The sequence below is a fragment of the Myotis myotis genome, unplaced genomic scaffold (genome assembly GCF_014108235.1).
Source record: "Myotis myotis isolate mMyoMyo1 unplaced genomic scaffold, mMyoMyo1.p scaffold_m19_p_7, whole genome shotgun sequence".
In the NCBI taxonomy this organism is placed as follows: Eukaryota; Metazoa; Chordata; class Mammalia; order Chiroptera; family Vespertilionidae; genus Myotis; species Myotis myotis.
This window is the reverse complement of record NW_023416379.1, coordinates 83,058,982-83,076,650: the sequence shown is the minus strand read 5'-3', so window position 1 is coordinate 83,076,650 and position 17,669 is coordinate 83,058,982.

Here is a 17,669-nt window from a genome sequence, read left to right as displayed (position 1 = left end):
CACGTGCACAGTTTGCCAATTTGATGCCATCTATAATTACCATAGATTGTAGCAGTGATTTTGAGCTCCCCTGAAAGGATTTGTGCACCTATACAACTTCTGGACCTGATTCTGACCACCCTGCAATGGGCAACAAGATCTTAAAATAATGTCACAACTTAAATTTCAACATCTAATTAACCCATAAAACAGAGAGCAAAACCAGTGGCTTTGGCTGCTCCGTCTGTTGTTCATGCTCCCTGTCTGGTACACTGGAGCTGTAACATGCAGACATTCCTGTTGATACTGAGTTAAGTGAGGCAAACATTTTGGTCATAGTTTTTTCCCTTTCTCTCTATTTCTTATGGAGCGGAGAGTTCTTGCCCCATTGGCTCACTTCCGATTGTGTCATACCATCCCACAGTGCATTGGGGCCCTCTGTGGGGGCCTTTCATTTGTAACTACTTGAGTTGATGGTTTTCCACAGGTGGGATGGGGATTAAAAGGGAAGCTGATTTCTGTGTTTATCTGGACAGTCACGATAAAGTTGTACAGATTGTTCCAAGTCTCCAAAGCCCTGTCCTTTGAAATCGCCCAAACTTGGAACAGGTGGTCCAATATTGTAAGTCCTTCAGCCCCCAAAATAGGTCAACCCTATGTTCTCCCCAAACTCTCAAAGAACAGCTTATGCTGATTAGAGAACAGAAGTAGGGGAAACAGGCCTTTTACACGGGCCGCTGAACACTGTTGGCCTCTGTTCAGATGACACTCTGCCCTGCTTTGCAAACCTTTTATGGAGGACACGGTTGTGTTCTCCAGCTACACCTGTGAAACAGGAGGGCGCAGCTGTTAACCACAATACAGAACTCAGAAATGACTGTGAGAGCCAGACACCCTTTCCACATCTCCATAAAATGATATTTAGTGTTCAACTGGTAAGCTTGTAATATAACTCATGTCCCTGATGGAGAAAAAAAATCTGGCTTAAAAAGCGTAGCTAAAGGAATGATTGTAAAAACATGAAATCCTGCTTACTCTGTATCAACCCTCCTGCCCCACCTGTTGCTCCATTTTCTGTCCAGTTACAATAACTACTCAGCAAATCATGGCAGCATAAATTGATATTGACTATAGCTCTTTATTTTATATTATTGAATTAATATGATCATCACTGAGCTGGTAATATTTTTCTGAATAATGGAGTGAGAGAAGAATCAACTCTTTCATCGGTTTTGAGGTAGGGATGGGGGTCCTTCTGCCTACCTAAGGCAGTCTAATAGGCATTTGAGGGCTGGATTCTCCCGAAGGAGCTGGAAGAGGTTTATGCTAAAACTGACATATGATCTGTTCTTTATGAACTAGCCAAGAAAGGCTCTGCCACAGAAGTTTGGTTTTCAAAACTGGTCTGTACCCCATGGTAGAGAAAATGAAGAAATGATTTTACAATTTAAAAAATACACCACACATAAGAATTTAATACATCATACAACAAACATCTAAGTAAAAGAAAGTCTGTCTCTTAATTCTTTATAGAACGCTAGAAGCCTGGTGCACAAAAATCGTGCACTGGGCGGGAGTGGGGGGGTTTCCTCAGCCCAGCCTGTGCCCTCTCACAGTCTGGGAGCCCTCCAGGGATGTCTTAGCACTGCTGTGGAGGCAGGAGAGGCTCCTGCCACTGCAGCTGCATTCACCAGCGTGAGCTCAGCTCAGGGCTTCTGGTTGAGCGGTGCTCCCCCTTTGGGAGGACACTGACCACCAGGGGGCAGCTCCTTCATTGAGCATCTGCCCCCTGGTGGTCAGTGTGCATCATAGCAACCAGTCATTCCACCATTCAGTCGATTTGCATATTAGCCTTTTATTATATAGGATACTGCAAAATGTGGATCTCATATATTCAACAGCCATAGGTTAGGAACCACTGAGACTCTAGTTCTGGACTGATCTTAATTATGTTTTTTAAATATGTTTGTATTGATTTTAAGAGAGAGAGAGAGGAAGGGAGAGGGAGAGAGTGAGAGAGAGAAGAGAAACCTCTATGAGAGAAAAGCATCAATTGGCTGCCTCCTGCACGCACCCTATTGGGGATGGAACCCAAAACCCGAGCATGTGCCCTGTATAGGAATCAAACCTGCAAACCAACGGAGCCACATGCCAGGGAAGAACTGACCTTAATTCTTGATAAATAGGACTTCACTAACTTGGACTCATCATAAGGAGTTCAGTAAAAAAAATAATTATAGCTTAGTCAAAGACTTAGTCCAAGTATTTGTATGTCTATTAGTAATTTGGCTGCGAATGATATATTTGTACTAATTAGAACTATATTTTTACACAAACAGTTATCATGCTTTTATCTTCTAAAGCTTTATGCAAGTCAAAGATAACCTTATAAACTTGTTTGTATTATGGTATTTCCTAAATTGTATCATAGTGAATTATTTTCCCAGAACTATTGTAACACACTACCACAAACTGGGTGGCTTACAACAAATGTATTCTCTCGTAGTTGTGGAGGCTGGAAGTCTGAGATCAAGATGTCGGCAGGGCCACACTCCCTCTAGAGCAGTGGTTCTCAACCTTCCTAATGCCGTGACCCTTCAATACAGTTCCTCATGTTGTGGTGACCCCCAATTTCATTGTTACAAATTGAACATAATTAAAGCATAGTGATTAATCACAAAAACAATATGTAATTATATATGTGTTTTCCAATGGTCTTAGGCGACCCCTGTGAAAGGGTCGTTCAACCCCGAAAGGGGTCGCGACCCACAGGTTGAGAACCGCTGCTCTAGAGGCTCTAAGGAACACTCCTCCTGTCTCTCCAGCTCCTGGTGTGTCTGGTGTCCTTGGCTTGCTGCTGTGTAGCTCTACCACAGGGGTGGGGACCATCCAGCCTGTGAGCCATATAAGGTCTGAGAAATTATCTGGTCTGGCCCTGCCAAGGCATTAGGGGTGAGTTAATGAAATGTTGGACAAAATATAGCAGGGCTAATTTTTAAGTTGATAATTTTGTATGGCCCGTGGATGATGTTATAAATATCCAAATGGCTCTTGGCAGAAAAAAGGTTCCCCACCCCTGCTCTGATGGACATCTCCACCATCACATGAGGTTCTCCTCTCTGTCTCTGCCTCCACATAGCTTCCCCCAGTCAGTGGAATGATGGCCCACTTTCATCCAGCAAGACCTCATCTACACTTAGCTAATTATATCTGTAAAGGTCCTATTTTCCAAATAAGTTCACACTCTGAGGTTCCAGGTGAATGTGAATTTTAGAGGGACACTATTTAACCCAGTACATGTAGCTAGCAGAATGTTTAATTTTATAGCTCAGCCTAGATCAAAAGTTCACAAATTATTATTAAAGTGGCTCAAAATCAAGGAAACTAACAATGCTTAGTGCTGACAGGAATGTGGAGCAACTTCCACTATCATACATTGCCGGTGGGAATGAAATAGTCACTTTGGAAAACAGTTTGGAAGTTTCTCAGAAAGTTCAATATGCACTTACCATACAACCTAGGAATTGCACTCCTAGGTATTTAGCCAAGAGAAATGAAGCTATCCTCTCAAAAACTTACATGCAAAATTTTAATGTGTTTTTATTTATTTTTAGAGAGAGAGGAAGGGCAAGGGAGAGAAACATCCATCAGCTGCCTCCTGCACTCCCGCTACTGGGGAGTGAGCCTGCAACCAGGCGTGGACCCTGACCGGAATTGAACCGGTGAGCTTTTGGTGCATGGGACAACACTCAACCAACTGAGCCAGGACTATAAGCAAATTTTAATAGCAGCTTTATTCATAATCATTAAAAGCTAGAAACACCTCCCATGTTCTGCAGCTGTGAATAAATTGTGCTATATTCATAAATGGAATAAGGAGAAATGAAAAACATAGATGAGTCTCAAAAGCATTTTGCTAAGTGAAAGAAGCCAGATAAAAACGGCTAGATGCTGTATGATTCCATTTATATGACATTCTAGAAAAGTCAAAATTATGAGAGAGAAATCAGATTGATGGTTTCCAGGAATGGGGGTGAAGGGAGGAGATTAGCTACAAAAGGGTATCAGGGAACTTTCTGATGTGAGGGGATTTTGATTTTGATGGTGATTACATGACTACATAAGTGTCAAAATTCAGGAACTATACACGTGAAAATATTTAAATTTCCTATGCATAAATTATACCTCAATGAACAACAGCAACAAAAAGTGCCCCTACTCTGTGATCATTCCCCCAAAGGTCCTGTATTAGGCCCAGTCGTGTTTGACTTTTCCTGGTCACTTTTCTGTGAGTAGTAAAGCATGTTCGTTAAAGGTATCAGAACCTGCAAATGCAGGAACTCCGTGGGGCCCCTGATCTGCTGGTTTTCATGTTCTTCCACCTGAAGAAGTGAAGACTGGAAGTCACACAGGAAATAAACAATTAGTTCCTAGGCTAGAACCGAATATTATTTGTTGAATAACTGACGCAGCCGAGGATGTGCAATTGCAGGAAGAAGGGACAGTTGTCTTTTGGTATCTGGTTTCAGGCTTGTTTTGATAGACATACTCTCAGAAGAAGCCAAGTACAAACTGTACATGCCTTTGTGGTGTGCGGAGTGAAAACATTAGGCCCAAACCATGTTTTCAGTTCTTTGTAAAGAAACACGTCCCTTCAAAGTCTCAAATGCTTGGTATATAACCTCACCATTTGTTTCAAAAAGTATTGGCTTGTCATGGGTATTGGAATTCTGCAAATTTACTATGATTGTGGGAGGACCTCCTCCCAGATCAAAAGGATGTTTTTTCCATACTTACATTTAAAATGTAAATTTAAAGGTCCTTAGCAACTATTACGTAGCTTGAGGGTGCGCAGGATTCTTTGGTAAGTATTCATGAACACGCAAAGCAGGTAGCAATTCCTTTATGCCTATGGCTCTCTTGGCACGGAGGCTGGGAAAACCATGGGAGGCACTCCCTGTCTCATTCCTGCACGGCTGCAATTTCATAATTAGAAATTCATCTCCTTGCCCTCAGGCTTTTCTCCCAGGAGTGACGCCAGATCCATCTCTATTAGCCTTTTACTCAGACGTGCGTGTGACTAAGTCTGTCTTATTCACTAAAGTAGCTCACTTTGTTAGGGAGTAAGCCCTGAGAGGAGTGGGTCAGTCCGGTGAGCATTTTCTTTTGAAAGGTGACTACATAGACTGGGAACCCTAGAGGACAGTGAGAACAGGAAAGGAAAGCTGACATCTCTCATAATTTGCTTAAACTTAGCTCTGCTCTTTGACAGTCATAAGCAGCAGTCACCTAAGGGAAGTATAAAGTCATAAGTGACAAAGAGGACACTTGGAGTACCTCTTATGGAGGTACGCCAAGATTTTCCCTTCATTTTTTGAATAGCCGTTGGTCAAAATTGTTATACAAAACGTTGAAATTCATCAGAAAATTCAACATCTGATGAATTCTCTGATATAAAATCCTTGAGAGCATTGCAATTCTTGAAGTCACTTTCATCTTTATGCATCCACACCTGTTGTCACCTGTTGTCTGATTTCACGAAGGACTCTATCCCGCACACCTTGCCCTGAGCCATCTGCTGCCCAGGTCTCTGCTCTCTAACGGAAAGCCTATTTCATCAGAGAATCTGTCGAATATGATTGGAGTTTTGCTGATTTACTCATCTATTCTTGCTTAGAAACAAAGATGTATGCATGTCTGGGCTCATTGGCCAGAGTTAGTGGTGCTATTCATGATAGTGGACCAGAGTAAACCTACTGACCCATTTGCATAGAGATTTAACCTGTTATTTTCTAAATAAGAGTTTTATTGAGATACTAGAGGCCCAGTGCACGAATACGTGCATGGGTGGGGTAGCTTGGGGTGGCCTATAGGGATCGGGCACCAGCTTGCACCCCCAGCCTTGCAGCCCCAGCCACACCCCCAGCCTCACAGCCTCACAGCCCTGCCTGGCACCTTGCCTTGGCCTGGTGCTGCTCTCTCACCTGCTCCACCATCCCACCTGCAGGGTGATCAGTCAGGGCCAGGACACCACCCTGCTCCCTTAGCGCATGGAAGCTGGGCAGTGGCCCCACCCCCCACAGCTGCTGCTGGTCGCCATCTGCAACAGCGATTGGCAGGGTGATTGGGCCCCTGCTTGCACCTGCCTTGGCCTGGCGCCTCCCACTCGCCTGCTCCACCATCCCACCATGGTCCTGCTCTCGTTTGGGCCCATTGGGGCTGGCAGCACCTCCACTGCCACCCACTGCCAGCTTATACCCTCCATGTTCCGCACCGCCCTCTGGTGGTCAGTGCACATCATAGCGAGTGGTTGAACTCTCAGTCTTCCAGTCGAACTCCCAGTTGAATGACAGCCCGAGGGGACAATTTGCATATTAGGCTTTTATTATATAGGACTAGAGGCCAAGTGCACAAATTCATGCACGGGTGGGGTCCCGAGGAGGGTAGGGGAGCCAGGATGTAATTGGCCCTCTGGATGGGCTGTGGGATGCCCTTGCCAGCCCGGGATCCGGATCTGTCTTGCTGACATTCGAGCTGGTTGTCAGGAGCCACCTGGTGGCTGCTTTTATATTGTTTCTTCCTTGTGGAGCATCTAGGGAGGGGACGTGTCCACAGTGCCCGAGGCTGACTTCCAGGAGGCCAGAGGCATTGTTGGGATCATGCTGGTGGTGCTAGTCCATCGGTGCTTGGCCCGTTCTCCAGAGACTGGACCTGTAGGACTGCTGAGGGAGTGAGTGACTGCCGCTGGGCTGATGGGCAGCCTGGCTGGTGGGTCGCCAGGATGGGTCAGTCAGCTGAGCGGCACTCCTGCTGTGGGAGAGTACTGACCACCAGGGGGCAGCTCCTACATTGAGCATCTTCCCCCTGATGGTCAGTGCACATCATAGCAACTGGTCTACCAGTCGTTTTGGTCATTCAGGTCGTTCGGTTGTAAAGGTCGCTTAGGCTTTTACATCCTATATAATCTAATAAGAGAGAAACATGCAAATTGACCATACTTTCACTATGCCCCAAGCCACGCTCACCAGCCAATCAGAGCGACTATATGCAAATTAACCCAACCAAGATGGTGGCCGGCAGCCACAGAGCTGGAGCAAGCAGGAGGCTTGGTTGCTCCAGCGATGGAGGAAGCCAAGCTTCCCGCCTGCCCTGGCTGGCTGTGGCCTCTGTTAAAGGCAACAAAGTTTCAATTAGAGAAGATAAACAAATTCCAGATACCTGCTTCCAGCCAGCCTCCACAGGGAGCTTGGGTGGCTGGGGGCCATGGCCAGCCTGCAAACAGCCATCAGCCCCTCACCCAGGCTAGCCACACCCTCATGGGGTGAGGGTCTCCGCTGGGGGGCTTGGCAACCTGAAAACAGCCATTAGCCCCTCACCCAGGCTGGCCACAACCTCAAGGGGTGAGGGTCCCTGCTGGGGTGCTTGACCAGCCTGAAAACAGCCCTGAGCTCCTCACCCAGGCTGTCCAGGCACCCCAGCAGGGACCCCCACCCTGAAGGGGCTGTGGCCAGCCTGCAAACGGCCCTCAGCCCCTCACCCAGGCTGGCCAGGCACACCAGCAGGATCCCCACCCTGATCCAGGACACCTTTCAGGGCAAACCAACCAGCCCCCACACATGCACAAGGCATACAATAAAAGGGTAATATGCAAATTGACCCTAACAGCAGAACAACTGGGAATGACTGGTCACTATGACACACACTGACCACCAGGGGGGAGATGCTCAATGCAGGAGCTGCCCCCTGGTGGTCAGTGCGCTCCCACATGGGGGAGCTCTGCTCAGCCACAAGCCAGACTGTCGGCTGCCAGCACAGCAGTGATGGCGGGAGCCTCTCCTGCCTCCTCAGCAGAGCTAAGGATGTCCGACTGCAGCTTAGGCCTGCTCCCCACTGGCAAGTGGACATCCCCCGAAGGCTCCTAGGCTGCCAGAGGGATTTCTGACTGCCAACTTAGGCCCAATCCCCCGGGGAGCGGGCCTAAGCCAGCAGGTGGACATCCCCTGAGGGGTCCCAGACTGCGAGAGGGCACAGGCCGGGTTGAGGGACCCCCCGAGTGCACAGATTTTTGTGCATCGGGCCTCTAGTCCTATATAATAAGAGATGAATATGCTAATTAGCCATTATACCTTGAGGTGTAACGACCAAGCAGGTCACGACCAGATTACGGATCAGCAGGAGAGTGGGCCAGCGAGGTACAAGTGGGCTGCAGGCAGCTATAGGAGGGGCAGGGCAGCAAGCTATGATGGGGGGAGTGGAGAGGGGGGATACAGGAGGGCGGGGTAGCAGGCAGTGACCTACTGGCTACAAGCGGGCGGCAGAGATCTACAGGATGGGACAGGACAGCAGGCGGAGAGCTACAGGAGGGTGGCAGCAACCTACTGGTGCACGGATTCGTGTGCAGGGCTACTAGTATATAGATAATTCACATAGCATAGCATTCACTCATTTAAAGTACACAGTGTTAACCTGCCATTTAGGGCCTCATTGGCCTGCTTTAATCAAGTGATGTAACTGAGGATGAGCATTCTATGGAATCAACACAATGTTCATTCACTGGATCAAATAGAGTAATGAGACCATTTTACGTGTGTGTGTGTGTGTGTGTGTGTTATAGTGCTTGATAGTTTTTGAATTATATTTTGAAGACATTCACCAACATTACTGAGTTTCTTATGGCCACTCACAATATTCAGTGAGAATGGGTAACTTAACCAAATTTATATCTCTAAACATTTATATTCAGGCAAAATATAGTAATTTGTACAAGAGAGAAACAAACAGAGGTGATACAGACATACATAGGACTGAGAAATTAGCTCCAACTGAAGAAGACATTGGGATTTCATGGCAGTAGTAGGCATGAGAGTGGATCACGAAAAGGCTGATACTGAAGAATTGAGAGATGGGTGGGATTTCAACAGAGTAGATGACAATGACAGAGAAGACAGTAAGCAAAATCATGGGGTGAGAAAGTCTAAGGTATAGTTAGGAATCGTGAATAGACCTCATACTGTACTATAGGGCATTGAAAACTGGGCTGAAAATTTGGAGTCATCCACGTGGGCGGTAGGGGGCAGGTGAAGGTCTTTGAGGAAGGACCTATTGTGACTAGAGCAGTGGAGATCATTTTAAATCAGCAGTAATGCCGGGTGCCATGTGGTCCAGCACATTGACATTTCATTAATATCAATGTTTAATTGACTTAAAAATGAACATTACTTTTTAAAACTAACTCATTTGGCAGGAGCTGCCATTTCTCATGCCGTAGCCCAGAGTCACCCATTCTTTTGACCCTTCTCCTGAAAAATATAAAGTACTTTGTCATTTTGATTAGTGCACATTGAGACTCAGTATGCTTTTCTTTTTCCCCTTTGGTAACTTCCATTGGCCTATTCTTAGTGCATTGTGTGGTACATGTTGTCATGCCCTGTGTTTGCAGTGTCACCCAGTTTTGCAATATGAACCTGCCATCAAACCACAGCCTTGTGAATCAAAAGAAATAGGCATGTCAGTATGAATGCATGTATGCTTTCCAGTCTCTTATGGAGGTGACCTCATTGTCATATGCTGCAAGTTTGTTTGCACATTTTATTAATCACAAATTCAACAGAAAAAGGAGTGGGGTGCAAGGCAATGGGACAAGTAGGAGGGACATTTTAAAACTTTTCAGAATGGGTATTAAAGCCTTATTGAAAAATGAACAAACTCCACTAACAGCTGTATAGAGTAGGAGGAGCATAGACAAGATGGGTTCAGAGGGACAATTATAATTATAGAATAAGAGTCGCCTATACAGGAGAGGAAGTGGGCATGAAATAGAGTAAATAACAATATTACTAGACCTATGATAACCATGCTTATTATTTAGTGACAATCGGATACCAGACACAATGCCAAGCAGCCTACAGCCTGATGAAATCCAAATGGGTCTTTTCCTACGCCAGCTCAGGGAAGGGGAACTTGGAGAGATTAAGTAACTCATTTAAGATCACACAATTGCTAAGTGGCTGAACTACACTGTTAATTCAGTTCATAAAGACTTCAAAGGGTGGGTATGAGAGAGATATTCTGGGACAGACTTGATCTTCAGACGGACAAGACCTCAGCTTGATAGGAACCAAGCTTATGTGTTTGCTGACAAGGGATCATTGGACTTTATATTAGAGTTGAAGTTTCTGGATATCCTATTTGGCTGGAGTTCCTCAATGGTGTGAGTCTGAGGAGTGGAGAGTATGGTGGAGGAGTGCCTGAACCCAGACCTGCATCCATGAAAGGAGGATTTGGTGTTTGGTCAGCCATACGAATAACTGAATTCCTTTATCAGGTGATGCAGATGCAGTGAGCTCTCACTATCTCTTCCTTCAACAGCCAGCACACACTGTGTGAGAAAGAGGTGAGCAAAAGGGCTGGCCCGGTCATCCAGAGAAGGGCCATCCTTAGAATTGAAATGACATTGGGTTAACAATAGCCACTCTATATTAAAATAAAAGGTAGAAAGATCGGTGAGTAGGGGTTTGAAAACTTTGATGGATAGTTTATAAGAGGAAGCATGGGCATCAATAGCCAGTCAGTTTCAGGCTCCATCGCCAGTTGGGCGGGGGTGGGGGGGAGCCGTCGTCCGGGCGGTGGCCAATCCATGATAACGAGGGTAGAGTAATCATGGCAGAAATGAGAGAGAGAGAGAGAGAGAGAGAGAGAGAGAGAGAGAGAGAGCCCCAGGATGGCAGAAGTGGAGATTGGTCAGCCAATTTAAAACCACTAATTTGAGTAGCTGCTGTGATCCTAGCCCTGTGATATGTGTTGGGGAGTTGGATACAGGGAAGCATAAAATACACTCCTGCCTCCAAAGGAATGAAAATGCTGATTTGAGAAAGATAACACAAAAGTACGTGAAATCATCACAAACAATACAAAGTTGTATTTAGTCAAACCCTACATTGATACCTTTTCAACTTCTCAAGGATGTAGTCCATTTTTATTGGAAGAGTTATTATTCTCATAATACCAGAACGCCCACATGTTGCCTTCCAGCTCACACCATCCTCACTTTCCCTAAAACTTCCAGGGGCTCTTTTCTCCTAAGGAATTTCTCAAGTGTAACAGTGGTGGTCCCACAACCTGCATCCCTGGCAGATCTCTAAATAACATGGCACAGCTTTGAGCAGCACCCTTGGTTGTCTATTTTGTGTGGAAGGAGAACTGCTCTTAGCAATGGAAATAGGGTGATGGTGAATGACTTGGCGGATTTGAAGTGTGAGGACGAGGAGGCAGGGGGAAGAGGTAAGTGGGACTTATGGGTGTGGGCACCAAGCATGAAGATCTTTGTCTCATGTTAATGCCCACAAAGCTCCTTCTGCAAAAGGGGATCTAACCATCTGGCGGATGGATGACTAAGCGTGACTGTCAGCCAACCCTCTTCTTGGTCACTTCAGTACTAGGGCAATAGTCCCATGAGCAGTCATGGTGGCAAGGATGGAGGTATCCGGCACCTGGTTGAATGGGATTTAGCTCACCAAGGCTTATCTAGTCACCTGCTGAATGACAGCATAAAGACAGATGCTAAGCTTTACTTGAGGAAAATAGAAACAAATTGTCCTTACTGAAATTTATACCTCTCCAGTATTATTTCCATCAAAAGGCATCAGAACGTCCAGCCAGCATGTCTCAATGGTTTAGTGTCAGGTCACAATTTGACTCCTGGTCAGTTTTGGGATCGATCCCCAGTTGGGGAGCGGGGGTTGTGTGGGAGGTGGCCAATCAATGATTCTCTCTCTCTCTCTCTCTCTCTCTCTCTCTCTCTCTCTCTCTCTCTCTCTCTCTCTTCCTCTCAATAAAATATAGATATTTTTAAAAAGGCATCAGAACACCTAATCTATCATGGTGTCCTACAACAGCATTTCTTCTAATAAGGGACTAATTTTCCTGCAAGGAGGGGTGGCAATGATCCCAGATAAAGCTGGCCTACTTGAATGATGCAGTGGCCTCTCAAAGAATACACCCTGAGGTTAGAGTTCAGTCCTCCATTTTGGAGTTTATGCACTAAAACAAGGGCAATATATGGTGCTATGTACCCAATAGTTAGAATGCACATGTCTGAGAACCAAAGTGTGGAGGTAGGAGTGGACACCTACACCATTGCTCCCAAATTCCTATGTGTGGAATGTGTTCTTTCTATCCCCATAACTTCAGGCTCTGTTAGGTCAGAGACCCTAGGTTCCATGAAGGGATATGTCTACACACCAGTGACAAAGTAAGAGCTCTACTGCTTTGAAGCTTTGTCTAGCATCTTGCCACTTGGGGCTTCTCATGCCAGTGGATCAGACGGGAGTTATAGTAACAGGGGGATAATTGATCCTAAGTCTCTTGATGATAAAGGGTGGACACTATTTAAAGGGTCAGGAAGGAGTATGCTTAGTTTTTGATTTCTATCTTTTTATCCTTCTGAGGGCTAAGAGGTTCCTTCACATCTGATTTTCCAGTTCACTAATTCATTCTTTATCTTTTTTGTCCTGTTCTTTAGTCCAATCTTTTGTGTAATGTTTTCAGCTATTATGCTTTACATATTTTCAATTTTAATGATTTTTAATTCTTCATATTGCTAATATCTTGCTTTATCTCATTAATAATATTTATTATGTTTACATAAGATACTTGGTTCACCTCAGTACTCTTACTTTGGATGGAACATCTGAAAGATTTTTGTACTCTTTTGAGTTTGAGGTTATTGTACTCCTTAGATACATGATAATTTTAGACTTTGAATTTATGTTTCTCTGTATGTATATTAATAAGGTGTGAGGAAAGACTGAAGGACAGGCCCTAGCCTAGACTAAGTCAATCTTTATGTACTTAAGGATAGGAGGTGATCTGAGCCAGCGGACAGATGCTTTCTCTTATAAACTTTACTGCAAGGCTCTCTAACACCTGTTCAAGGTCTTTCTACCATGTAGAATTCATGTTTTGTGTGGTGTGAAATAGGGACCCTAGGGTTTTCTTGTGTGTTCTTTTCTTCATGTGGAGAACCAGTTATTCCAGCATCATTTGTTGAAAAGTATTTCTTTGCCTTTGAATTTCTGTGGTTCCTTTGTTGAAATAATACACCGCATAAATATGGGTCTATTTCTGGACTCTATATTTTGGTCCATTGATCTATCTGTCTATCCTTATGCTAATAGTACACCAACTTTATTACCAAAATTGATAGTAAATCTTGAGGTTAGGTAATGTGAGTCCTCCAGCATTGTTCTTCCTTTTTAAGATTGTATTAGCCAAAATATGATGCAAAGAATCTCCTTTTAAGAATTTCTTGATTTGGGTGTATAACCTCCTTTCTAGTAGAGAAACAGACAGAATAAAATTCGCTCTCTCTCTCCACTCCCTCTGCCTCTCCTTTAAGAACAGTTCAGTACTAGAGACTCAAATCACCTCTAACAGTCAGACCAGAGCTCTGATACCATAATGTACCTTTTTTAAAAATATAAAATTCTCCCTCAAGAATTTAAATATTTTTAAAAATCTTTATTGTTGAAAGTACGTGCTTTTCTTCCTCCCCCATGTGATGCCTTGTGCTGTTGTGTACCCTGTGAAGCACAGTTTTGACCACTTCAAATGATTAAGGGCATTTCATGACATTTAATTTCCTCTGTGGGATCTCAGCATTATCAGGTAGACCATCCAGGGATGTGTTTGTAACCTGGAGCTGGCCGTGGACATTTCTCTTTTTTATAAATGATGGTAGATGCATCTTCTTGCATCATAGATAATGGCTGTGTGACTATCAGGGGCATTGTTTATTTTAAAATATATTTTTATTGTTTTCAGAAAGGAAGGGAGAGTGAGAGAGAGAAAGGAACATCAATAATGAGACAGAATCATTGATTGGCTACCTCCTGTATGCCCCCTATCCAAGATCAAGCAACCAGGGCATGTGCCCTGACCCCTGACTGGAAATTGAACCGTGACCTCCTGGTTCAGAGGTCGATGCTCAACCACTGAGCCACACTAGCTGGGCTAGGGCACTGTTTATACTCAAATGATCAGTCACCTTCCTTTGTATAAAAATGATCAGAAAAACAAAATAAGCAGAACCAAGCTTATCTCAGGATTCTCCTATCTTCTATTTGTTTGTTCATAATTTTCCTGAGAAATTTCAAGGTCCTGTGCATTAGATTCACTGTCTAATGTTCATCGTATTGGAGTTAGAAAGGGAAGGATTCTGTGCCTGGAGGAAGGTAGAAATGGAATCAGGAAGTAAGCAATACTCAGACATAAAATGTTGACTTATCCAGTACAGTCACTGGCTCAATAAAAAAACAGAAAACCCCAGGAGTACTAAGTGAGAAGGAATAACTAGATGATTGTGGGTATTTGAATTGAGCATGAAGTATGGAAAAGTGGATTGCTACTATAATATACTGTATATATGCTATTTGTATATTATAATATACTAGTAGCCCTGCACACGAATCCGTGCTCCAGTAGCTCGCTGCCGCCCTCCAGTAGCTCCCCCTCATCGCTTGCTGCCCTGCCTCCTTCTGTAGCTCTCCGCCCCTGGCTTGTCGCTCACTGCCCCACCCTCCTGCTGATCCGTGATCCGGTCGTTATGCGGTTCATTAAGCTTCACAGCGTAATGACCATTTGCACATTGCATCTTTATTATATAGGATAACCTATATTCTATATATCCTACTGTCCCTACTGCTTTAGCTCTGGGACAGGGTGTGAACATGCCTTTTCTAAAGAAAAGTACAAGTGTAGCACAAACTCCGTGGGGCCGTGGGGAATTCCCAGAGTGACCGGTTTCCACTGACGGCTTTCCACGTTGACTCCCCACTGAGAGCACTTGAGGACGTGGCAAACATAACTTGCTCTGGGACTTGACATCATCCCGCTGGAGGAAGCTGCTCATTGGTTTAATAATGATAGAAAGTCTGTATCAAACGCAATCGATTGCCTATTAAATTTTACTTCTCACGATGGCCCAGTGAAGTGGGTGCTATTGTTATTCTCCATGGTATATATTAGGACACTGACCCAAAGATGTGAAACTACTTGTCTAGTTCAGACAGCTGGGATTGGTCAGAACTGGGATTTGAATCTAAGGAGTTGGCTCAAAAGCAGCGGTTCTCAACGTGTGGGTCGCGACCCCTTTGGGGGTTGAATGACCCTTTCACAGGGGTTGCCTAAGACCATCGGAAAACACATCTATAATTACATATTGTTTTTGTGATTAATCACTACGCTTTAATTATGTTCAATTTGTAACAACGAAACTGGGGGTCACCACAACATGAGGAACTGTGATAAAGGGTCGCGGCAGGAGGAAGGTTGAGAACCACTGCTCTCAAGCCTACACTTTCAAGGGTATCCTGTCTCCAATATTTCCTCTGATGCTGAGAGCACAAAGATAATTTTTAAAGCAACTCACTAGCTTGGCACCTTTAAGCCTCCACTTTGGCATTTCCTTTAAGTCTCTTTTCTGTTTATCTTTTATTTTTCTTTCTTTCTTGGAATGATTAGTTCTCAGTTTAGGAATACCATGGAGATGAATTTAGAAATCTCATCATCCCACTGATATGTGTGTGACTTGGACTTATCGCTTATGGCAAAAGACTAATAATACACAAAAGAACAAGATACGTTTTCTGCTGTGAAGCCACTCAATCTAGTGAAAATGACTTAGAGAAAAGGATATCCCATCTCCTTCTATAACATTCCCCTCAGTTCTGGGCAAGCATGGTACTTCCAGAAAGCGATAATACGCACAGAATAGATCCAATAGCTGAGGGGAGAATCTAATCCGGACACTTCTGTCTACTGTTTGCCTGGCTGCCTCCTTCATATTTTTAAAGACCAACTCAGGAGTAACCTCATCCCGGAAACCTCCCTGTCCCTCAGGCCTGCCTGGTTATATGCCTCTCCTCCCTGCTCCAAGAATGCCCTGCATACCTCACCGTTGCATTTATAATTGTTGGTTAATGTGCCAGGTGGCTGAGACTGGGCCTGATGAATCATGCGTGCCTAAAACAGTTCAATAAAAAGTTTACTGAATGTCTGAATGGATGGATGGGTGAGTGAAGAGGAAGAGGAGAAAAGTGTTGAGAGATGCAGAGTTAATTTACTTTGTTGGGTTCTACATTTTGGTGTCTTTTGAGAACAAGGACTCTGCTTCATTCATAGCACCAGGCCTGATTCATGAGTCTTGTTCAGTGTCGTTCTGAATTTACTGTTCTTTAATATTTAAGGATGAAACTGTTCATCAAGTTAAACAAGGCTTTTCTACGAGTGGTTTGCCACATCTGGTAGCTGCATATTCATAACAGCTTTCCTACCATCTCAACTTACTTTTAGTGGACGTATCTGGAGTGTTTCCAGGATGAGAGATTGACATGTTCCACAGAATGAATATAGCAAGGAACAACTTATGGTGGATGATAATGAACAGCCCAGCTGCTCCTGCAGAGTCCATGTGGGGAAGTAGTGGGAGGGGGGATTAAAAAGACAATTATGGACTGTATTATTGGCTATAGTAAAAAATATTATAATAACTTTGTATGGTATCAGGTGGGCACCAGACTTATCAGGGTGATCGCTCTGTAAGTTACATAAATGTGCAATCACTATGCTGTACACCTGAAATTTATATAATATTGTATGTAAACTGTAATTTTAGAATTTAAAAAATTTTAAAAAGATAAAATAAAGGAGCCACCCCTTAAAAAAAAAGACAATTATGGAAAACTCTAATAGCTACCCAGGGTCAGCAGTTTGCACTCTGACCTATAGGCAAATGGAAACCATAGAAGGCTTTTGAGTTATAAAGTGACAAGAATACATATTTACTAGAAGAAAGGTTTATAAAAAGAAGCATAAGTGAGATGATTATCTGTTTGCAAGTTATCTTTAAGCCACTGGATTTGGGCTTCATTGATAACTGAAATAACATCTCAATGCCTGGCATGTTGTAGAAACTCAATAAACATGAATGGATGGGTGACATTAGAATGTTAGTCATTGCAAAAAGTAAGTCCAAGAAATAATGTTACAGCATTTTTAGACCCAAAATATATCTAAAATATAAAATATAAGCTCAATTTAACATTTTGAAAATAAATAGATTAGCGATCTATCCAGCCAGGAAAGAAAGGACACGATAGAACAGGTTCTGCAAATGGTTTTTGTAAAGAGCCAAGTGGTATATATCTATATATGTGTATATATATATATATGGCTTTGCAGACCATGCATCGTGTCACTATTTTTGGGATTTTGTTTTGTTTTATAATAATTTGCAATGTAAAATCATTCTTAGTCTGATGACTACATAAAAATAGGCCTCAGGTTCGATTTGACCCAGGGCCTCTGCTCTGGGAATCTGGGCCATTAATAAACTTATTCTTGATCCCTGTCTTTCAATGTTCTCTCTTTTTTAATAGGTCATAGTAAATTCAAATTTTGATGTTAACTTTTTGATTTCACAAAGACCCATGATTAGTAACTTACTGGAAAAAAACAATAAATGAATTAGTTAACCTCAGGGACAGACTCTCAAGCAGAAAACAAGGAAACAAGAGCAATGTCAGTCTTTTTAAGGTCTTTGAAAAAATTGAGGAGACACAGAAGGCAGGGGAAAAAAGCAGCAGTAGAAACAATAACAACAAAATTAACCCAGGACTTCTTACTGAGAGCTC